General features: G+C 57.7%; 1 protein-coding gene across 1 annotated transcript in view; it reads left to right on the top strand.

The window, feature by feature from the left end:
* Window positions 1–3,941: 3,941 nt before the first annotated feature.
* Window positions 3,942–7,420, top strand: part of STARD3 (StAR related lipid transfer domain containing 3) — an 11,487-nt gene continuing 8,008 nt past the window's right edge. Inside the window, exons 1-2 of the mRNA XM_004707117.2 lie at window positions 3,942–4,443; window positions 5,222–5,300. The gene's annotated coding sequence lies outside the window, so the exon portion shown is untranslated. The remainder of the gene's footprint in view (window positions 4,444–5,221; window positions 5,301–7,420) is intronic.

Below are 7,420 nucleotides of genomic sequence, written 5' to 3' on the forward strand. Positions count from 1 at the left end.
ATTTAATGAGCTCACCCTCATGTCATGGCTGGGACTGCCAGTCTGGAGAGGCCCTACGGCCCACAGGCCAGACATCCCCTGCCCCTGGCTAAGAACATAGCTCACCCACTGCTGCCAGGTCCATTCCAACTCCTCACTAGCCTCTGGAGTGGCTGGGAGGTGTGAACTGCCAACCCTGCAGTTAGTGGCCCAAAGCTGAACCCTCAGTGCCACTAGGGCTTCTTTTTAAGGGCATCTCCATTCCTTTGCCCCTGAGTTAATTCTGACTCTGCAACTCTAGGAGGGTTTTCTGGGCGGTGACTCTTCCTGCCTCCCCTTAAGTTCCACAGGGGGGCTCTTTTTTCAGAACACAGTGGCTGGGTAACAGCCCACTGGCCAGGCCTGCCAGGAACAGGGGTGGGGGGTGTTCTGATCCTGTTCCATGACCTGGATGAAGACAGCGCCTGTTTTCTCACTTGTAAAATAAAGATCCTACTGTACCCACTTCCCTGGTCCTTGGGAGGCTTCAGTGAAGGTATGGATGGAGCTGAAGACGGTGCCAGGTACACGGTGCTCAACCGACAAGCGGTAGTGGTCACTGAGCTGGCATGGATTCCACCAGTGTGTTTGGTTTTCTTTCAGTTGTCGGTGTGAGAGCAGTGTTACCGCCTGCGTGAGAACAGTGTTACAGTTGGTATAAGAACGGTGTAGCCCTCTCAGGCTGTTAGATTTAGTTCCACAAGCTGCCTGAGGACAGGGGATGCGGCTTCCTCCTCACTAGAGACTGAATGCCTGGTTCATTGTCATTACCTCAAGTGTTGGGCTGTTGGTTACTGGAGGCAGGATACGAATTTATTGAGTGAGAATTCAAGGGTCAAGAAAACCCCAACCTAAGGCTAGTCTTCTCAGGAAAATGACTGGAAATGGAGAAATGTCATACTGAAGCAAAACAAGAAACACTCAACTCATTTCCTGTTGCTTGTGACTCATGGTGATTCCCTGTGCGTCCCAGTCAAACGGCTCCCTCAGAGTTGCAGTGGTGGAGTTTTTCCAGAGAGGACCACCAAGGATCCTTGGGTGGACCCCCACTTTGGTTAGAAGCCAAGCACACGAACTGTTGGCCCCACTCAGGGGTGCCACGCGTTACATGATCAGTGGAGCTCTGGGAACCACAAAAAGGCTAGGGGAGCTGTCCAGAGGTAGAAGTGGACTTGGGGGAACAGTTGGGTCCTCAGATCCCAGCTCTGGTGGGTGGTGGTGGGATGGGGAGGGAGGGAGGATGAGGGCTGAGGCAGCCTCCTCGGCTGGCCAGTAGGGACCATGTCCTGGGAGGGCGTGGAGCCTAGTGCCTGGGGGAAGGGTCCCGTGGATGATTTTGGGTTGGGCCTTGCTTGATCCTCCTTGGCCAGCCTGGCTTACCCACTCTCCTTCAGCTAATCAATGCTGACCCATCAGAGCCTGGGTGAGTGGACTTGGTCCGATGGCGACTGTGCCCTGTGGCTGCCCTGACCTCGCCCACTCAGCCTGGCTCACAGGCATGTCTCTGCGAGCTCCCTGTTGGTCCTTTGTCCATTCCTCCCAGAAAGCACTTGCCATAGCCTGGTTCCACCTGGTGTTTATCAGCTCGTCGCCCTCCCCAGCCACCAGAACGGCTCAGTGCCCCCAGGGACTGGCGCAGTGTTAAACCCATCGGCTGCCGTGAGTCGATTCTAGTGCCTAGTGATCTTCTGTCGGGTTTCCAAGACTATCAGTCTTCAGTCTTCACAGGAGCAGACAGCCTCCTCTTTCTCCTTCGGAGCTGCTGGTGGATTTGAACCACTTCCCTTGCAGTTGGCAGTCCCATGCCTAGCCCACAGTGCCACCCAAGCTTCCCTAGCACACTGCCGGTGTGCCATAAATGTGTGTTGGTTTAACTTGAGCTCTCACACCCTTGGGATGGGACTCCAGGAAATGCCAAAAATCCTGGGTGTTGGGCCTGCATACTCGCCGCTGAGTGCTCCATGCGGTTGCCTTTATGTGTGCATCAAGCCGCTGAGTGCTCCATGCGGTTGCCTTTATGTGTGCATCAAAGCTGCTTAAACACAGCCCACGTGGTGTAGTGTCACTGAATGTGTGTTTGTGTGCGAGAGGTGATGAAAAATGACTCAAGATGCCCGCAAATTAATTCAAAGTCAAATGAGCTGTTTCTAGCAGCGCTTGTCCATGTTGTCAATTTCTCAGATGCTAAGTGGTTACCATTGGAAAAAGTTTAAGAAGCCCTGGTGACACAAGGGGGCCTCCGGAGAGGGGACAAGCAAGATAATTCAGCAGGGCTTTAAAGCCTGGTCTCCGGACTCCGTGTTCCCAGCTGGCTCCCAGAAACAGCTGGTACTGTGAGAGGGGAAGCGCGCCCTTCATTTGCCCAGCCACATGCCCCTCTGAACCTTGTGTGACTGAGCCTGAGCTGGGGCTAGGAGGAGTCAGTATGCAGTTCAGACACACACACACACACCCCTCACCTCCCACCCCCCCATGGGATGTAAAGTTGGCCCTTTTCTGGCACTTGCCAGGGGTCTTGGGATCACAGAGCTGGGGCTCCTTGACATGTAATGCAGGGGGGCTCCTTGATGTGTAACTCGAGGGGCAGGGTGGTCCATGGGGAGAGTAGAAGAGGGCTGAGGAGATGGCCCTGTAAGAACAGAGGGGTTTGCTTATGTTTTGCCTCCCTCTTCCCCTTCCCAGAAGGAAAGCAGGGAGCGGGGCTTAGGCTGGCTGCCACACCCACCTGGACTTAAACTCCCACTTCTCCCAGGCTTGTCCCAAACTCCATGGACTGTGCTGTGCTGGGCTGGGCAGGGCAGGGCAGTGAGTCACTGCACCCAGCTGATGGTGCCCTGGGCCATTGAGCCCTAGCTTGCAGGAGGAGCAGATGTGCCATCCTGGCTCGGTGCCCGTCCTCCATCCAGCAAGACTGATGGGACCCTCAGTTTGGGCAAAGTCTTGGTCAGGCCCTGCCTGCAGGTTTGTGCCCGGGGAGAGTAGTATCAACAAGGGTGTCCTTCAGTAAGCATGTCCTTAATTAATTAATAATTTAACTCATCATTGTATCCCTTCACCAGCTCTGTGAAGTGGGCACCCTCCCCTCCTCATTGTTCAGATGAGACCAGGCTCAGGGAGACGCTGCCGGCTGGGCTTAAGGACGCCGGAAAACCACTTACTGCTATCCAGTGGTCACCAACTCATAGTGGCCCTGTAGGGCAGCAGTTCTCAACCTGTGGGGTTGCCCGATTCATAACAGTCGCAAAATGACAGTGATGAAGTAGCAGCGAAAATAACTTGATGGTTGGGGGTCACCACCACAGGAGGAACTGTAGGAAGGTGGGGAACCGCTGCTGTAGGGCATGGTAGAACTGCCCTTGCGAGCCTCCGAGACTAACTGTCTGCCCTGTCGTTCTGAGGAGCAGCTGCGGCCTCGGCCTGCTAGCCGTGTGCTTGGAGCCCAGCACTTCACCACCACACCACCGGGGCTCCTAGGCTCCAGGGCACACACCCAGCCTAATGCAGAATTCCTGGGGTCGCGGGGTGCCGGGCCACTAGCTGGGAGGTCAGCAGTTCAAACTCACCAGCTGCTCAAAGGGAAGTAGAGGGGCCAGGCTGATGGCTTCCATGATATTTGCTGTCTTGGAAATGATTAGTGTCTTTATGAATCAGACTCGACTCACGGCAGTGGTTTGATTTGGGGTGGGGACAGGTCAGGGGCTCTTGACTCCAGATTTGATGATCAGTCCCCCGGTCTTTGCGCTGTCTCAGGGTGGGCACGGCCAGATGCACAGACCGGACTTGCACGAACTTCTTCCTCAGCACTGCGGCCGGCCATCTAGGGGCTGGAGGAAGGCGCTTGAAGGCCCAGGTGTCCCTGATAAGGGAAGTACTGACTCACAGTCCTGAGATCTGGGTCAAGGGCGTCAGGAGGGTGAGGGAAACCTGCCTGGTATTTGGACTGGTCTCCCGTGAGGAAGTTGTTCAAGAATGAACCTTCCGCTGAGGGGAGGCACAGGAAGGCTGTGGTGTGCCCTGGGAGCCCCCAGTGGTGGGTGTGGCTGAAGTGGAGGATAGGAGGGTGGGGGCACAGCACCCCACAGCTTGAGGAGTGATCTGAGGGGGACTCCTCTTCTAGGACCTTCGCTGTCCAAAGCAGCTAGTTCCCCTGGAGTCTCCCTGCAGGCAGGGGTCAGGGTGCAGGGCTGGGCAGGGAGCCAGGCCTGGTGCTGCCCTCGACGACATTGCCCCTTCCGGTCTGTGGGGAGAAGTGGGTGTTGGAGGTACAGCCGTCACGGAGAGGTAATGGTGGTTGGGCCTGGGGAGGGGGTAGAGGAAGAGCCCCATATGTCCAGACCTCGTGATGCCAGTTGTCTCTGCGACCTGATCTGGGATCCCAGCCATCGCCCTGCCTGCCAGTGGTCCTGGTGCTGCTGTTTCCTCGGGGTGAGTGAGAGAAGGCCTGGGAGGACTCCGGAGCTCCCAGACCTGACCTGCTCCCCCACCCAGCACAGTAAGGCCTGCAACTCCACCCTTCCTCCCAGGGCCTTAGCAGCTCAGCTTCGGCAAACACACGTGTGGAGTGGGCAGCTGTCCCCAGCCCTTCGCTCCTTCACGCAGCATGTGCTCTTCTCGGCACCTCGAGGCTCTTGGGAGGGGCTGCTGACAGCTCGGCAGAGGGCTCTGCGCCCAGGGGCCTGGGTGGCAGGCTCCCACTACTCCTGCCGTGCATTAGTGCGGCCAGGGCAGGTGGAGGCTGCCCTTGTTCCTGTGCCCCTCCAGGACCTGGCACTGGAGTTCACCAGAGAACCAAAGCCAGCTGCTCCCCCCTCTTACTCGCCCCGAAGTCCTCCTCCACAGGAGGGCGGGCCGGCGGGCGGGGAGTTTCTGCCTGTCCCATTCAGTGACGTGGTTACAGTCCTGGAGTTGGTCATCCATTCGCATCCGCCCTTTCCATGCCCTTCATCCCCTGTGAACATCAGCTCACTGCCCCCTGAGGCTCCGTCCAGTCCTCCCACCGACTATTGTCACTCTGGGAGCCCTGGTGGCGTAATGGCTCCCTGTTGGACTGCAGTCCGCAAGGTCGGCAGTTCAAAACCACCAGCCATTCCATGGGAGAAGATGTACAGTGACAGTCTTCCCAGAAATCCACGGGGCAGCTCTGCTCTGTCCTGTGAGGGCGATGGGAATGGGCTGATTCGTTCGTTTGTTTGATCCTGTACAGGTGGGTCCTAAAAGGAGGTGGTGCCCTGGCACATTCCGGATTAGAATAGGTTGCCTCTGCTGAAAACCAAAGACAAAAGGTGAGAACCGCCGGCCTTTCTCCAGATAAAGGAATGGGAGGTTGGTGAGAAGCGACTGCTCCAAAGTTACCTGGACTGGCCTCCCTGGCCAGGGCTCTTCGACTCTCACTTGGCTGGACTCTGAGTGCCTTCCGTTGGGGGTACAGAACCCCCTCCTCTCTCTGCCTCCTGGCCAGTTGTGCCCACCCCTGCTTGGCTCCCCACCAACCTTGTGTCTCCCCCAACACCTCTGCTCGTAGCCCCCATCTGTGTGTCTCTCTCACTTCGACAGGGATGTCGGGGTGTGTGAGTGTCAGTGCTATTGCCACTCGTAAGTGTGGCTCACACCCGAGCTGCTGCCACCCGAGACCTGTCCCCAGGGAGGGAGGGGAAGGCCGGGAGAAAGACAGACAGACAGATGCAGAGGGAGAGCTGGGAGCCTCCTTCCCCAGCAGTGAGATGGGGTGGGCCACAGAGGTAGAGCTGAGAAGGGGAGCTGGAGGGGGGAGGTTCTCAAGTGGGGGAGAGAAGAGGAGCAGAGACCCAGAGAGCGGGGAGCAATACAGACAGACACGGGAAGGGGGTAGCGGGGTGGGGGTGGGGAGGTTGAGATGGAGACACAGAGGAGGGAGGCAGGTCTGGCAAGAGACAGAGCCTTCAGAGACGGAAAATGTCATGTACCCCCAAGCTGCAGCCCTGCCACCATGAGGGATGCGCCCAGCGTGCACCCGGTGCAGGTCTGGCTGATGGATGTCAGGGGGGTCTGCCTGCTGGGACACTGTCACGTGCCCTCTCCTGACTCTGCCTCCTTCTGCAGCTGGGCCCAGCTCCCCTGATGCCCTCTGGATGGGGGACCCAAAGCGGGTCTTAGCTGCAGCCTCTGCTGAGAGCAATGGGTTCCTGTTGGCTGGGGCTTGCAGAGGCTGAGGGAGAGACGCCCGCTTTCGCAGGCTCTGTGGCCGTGCGCTCAAGGTGGTGGTGGTGGTGTGTGCGACCTGTGCCACAGCAGAGGGGATGAGAGTCTGCGAGGCCTGGGGCCTGAGGGTGGGGACAAGCCAGGAGCAGGAGCAGGGACTCACATGCCCTCCCATCTCTCTGCCTCTAAGCCGGCCTTTCCTTTGCTTCCTCCTCCTCCTCACCCAGTGTCCCTCCCCCCAGGGCCTCTCACCCTGCAGGTCATGGGGGCTGGAGACTGAGTGGCAGGAAGGAGTAGTGCCCATCAGGAGAACCCCAGTGTTTAGTGGGGGTTTTGAGGAGGCTGCTTCTTAACCCTCCTTGGGGTTTGACTTCCTCCTTTCTGCTGTGCAGCCTGGATCCTTCCTTGGGTCAGCAGTCAGTTATTACTACCCAGGGAGCCCTGGTGGGGTAGTGGTTACATTTTGGCCTGCGAACCGCAGGACCAGCAGTTCGGAACTACTGGCTGCTCCTCAGGAGAAAGATGGGGCTTTCTACTCCTGTAAAGAGTCGCAGTCTCAGAAACCCACAGCGTGGGCGGTTCCACATGCCCTGTAGGGTGGCAGTGAGCTTAGTGGGTCTTAGTGTACGCAGGATGAGGCAGGGTTCGTTCTGTGGCACCGAGGGTGGTGATGAGCGGGAACCGATCGATTCAACAGCAGCCAAGCCACAGCCTGTGCCAGGCCTGCACCAGGGAAACACAGTGCCAGTCAGCTCCAGCCCTGCCCCTGTGGAACCCACGTCTAGTGGGGGAAGAGAGCGAGCACACAGGTCAGAAAGTGACCTCTCGCTCATCCCTGACAGTGGGGGACATGACGCTGTCTATTCACTCCGTGACCATGCTGCGGGAGGGGGTCCCAGGAGAGGCGTTCTGGGCACCAGGTGTGAGGTTAAAGGGAAGAGGGAACCCCACAAAACATCACAGGTTCGGTAGGCGCAATTGTACAGCGATAATAAGTAGAGATTATGGTACAGTCATAGAGAGCATGAGAGTTAAAGGATGGAGTCAGACGCAATTCATGGTAGCATTGCTCACCTCAGCTCCGCTTGATGGTCCTCGTGGAGGGAGGGGGCTCAGTCGTCAGAGAAGAAGCCGCTGCTTCGTCCTCCTTAGCCACCTTCTCCAGCCACCCTCGGCCAGTCACCCTCCCGAGAACCAGGGAGCCTCCTTATTTATTGCTAACCAC

This window comes from Echinops telfairi, unplaced genomic scaffold (assembly GCF_000313985.2).
Source record: "Echinops telfairi isolate 266 unplaced genomic scaffold, ASM31398v2 ScPeMD7_7458;HRSCAF=8496, whole genome shotgun sequence".
NCBI lineage: Eukaryota > Metazoa > Chordata > Mammalia > Afrosoricida > Tenrecidae > Echinops > Echinops telfairi.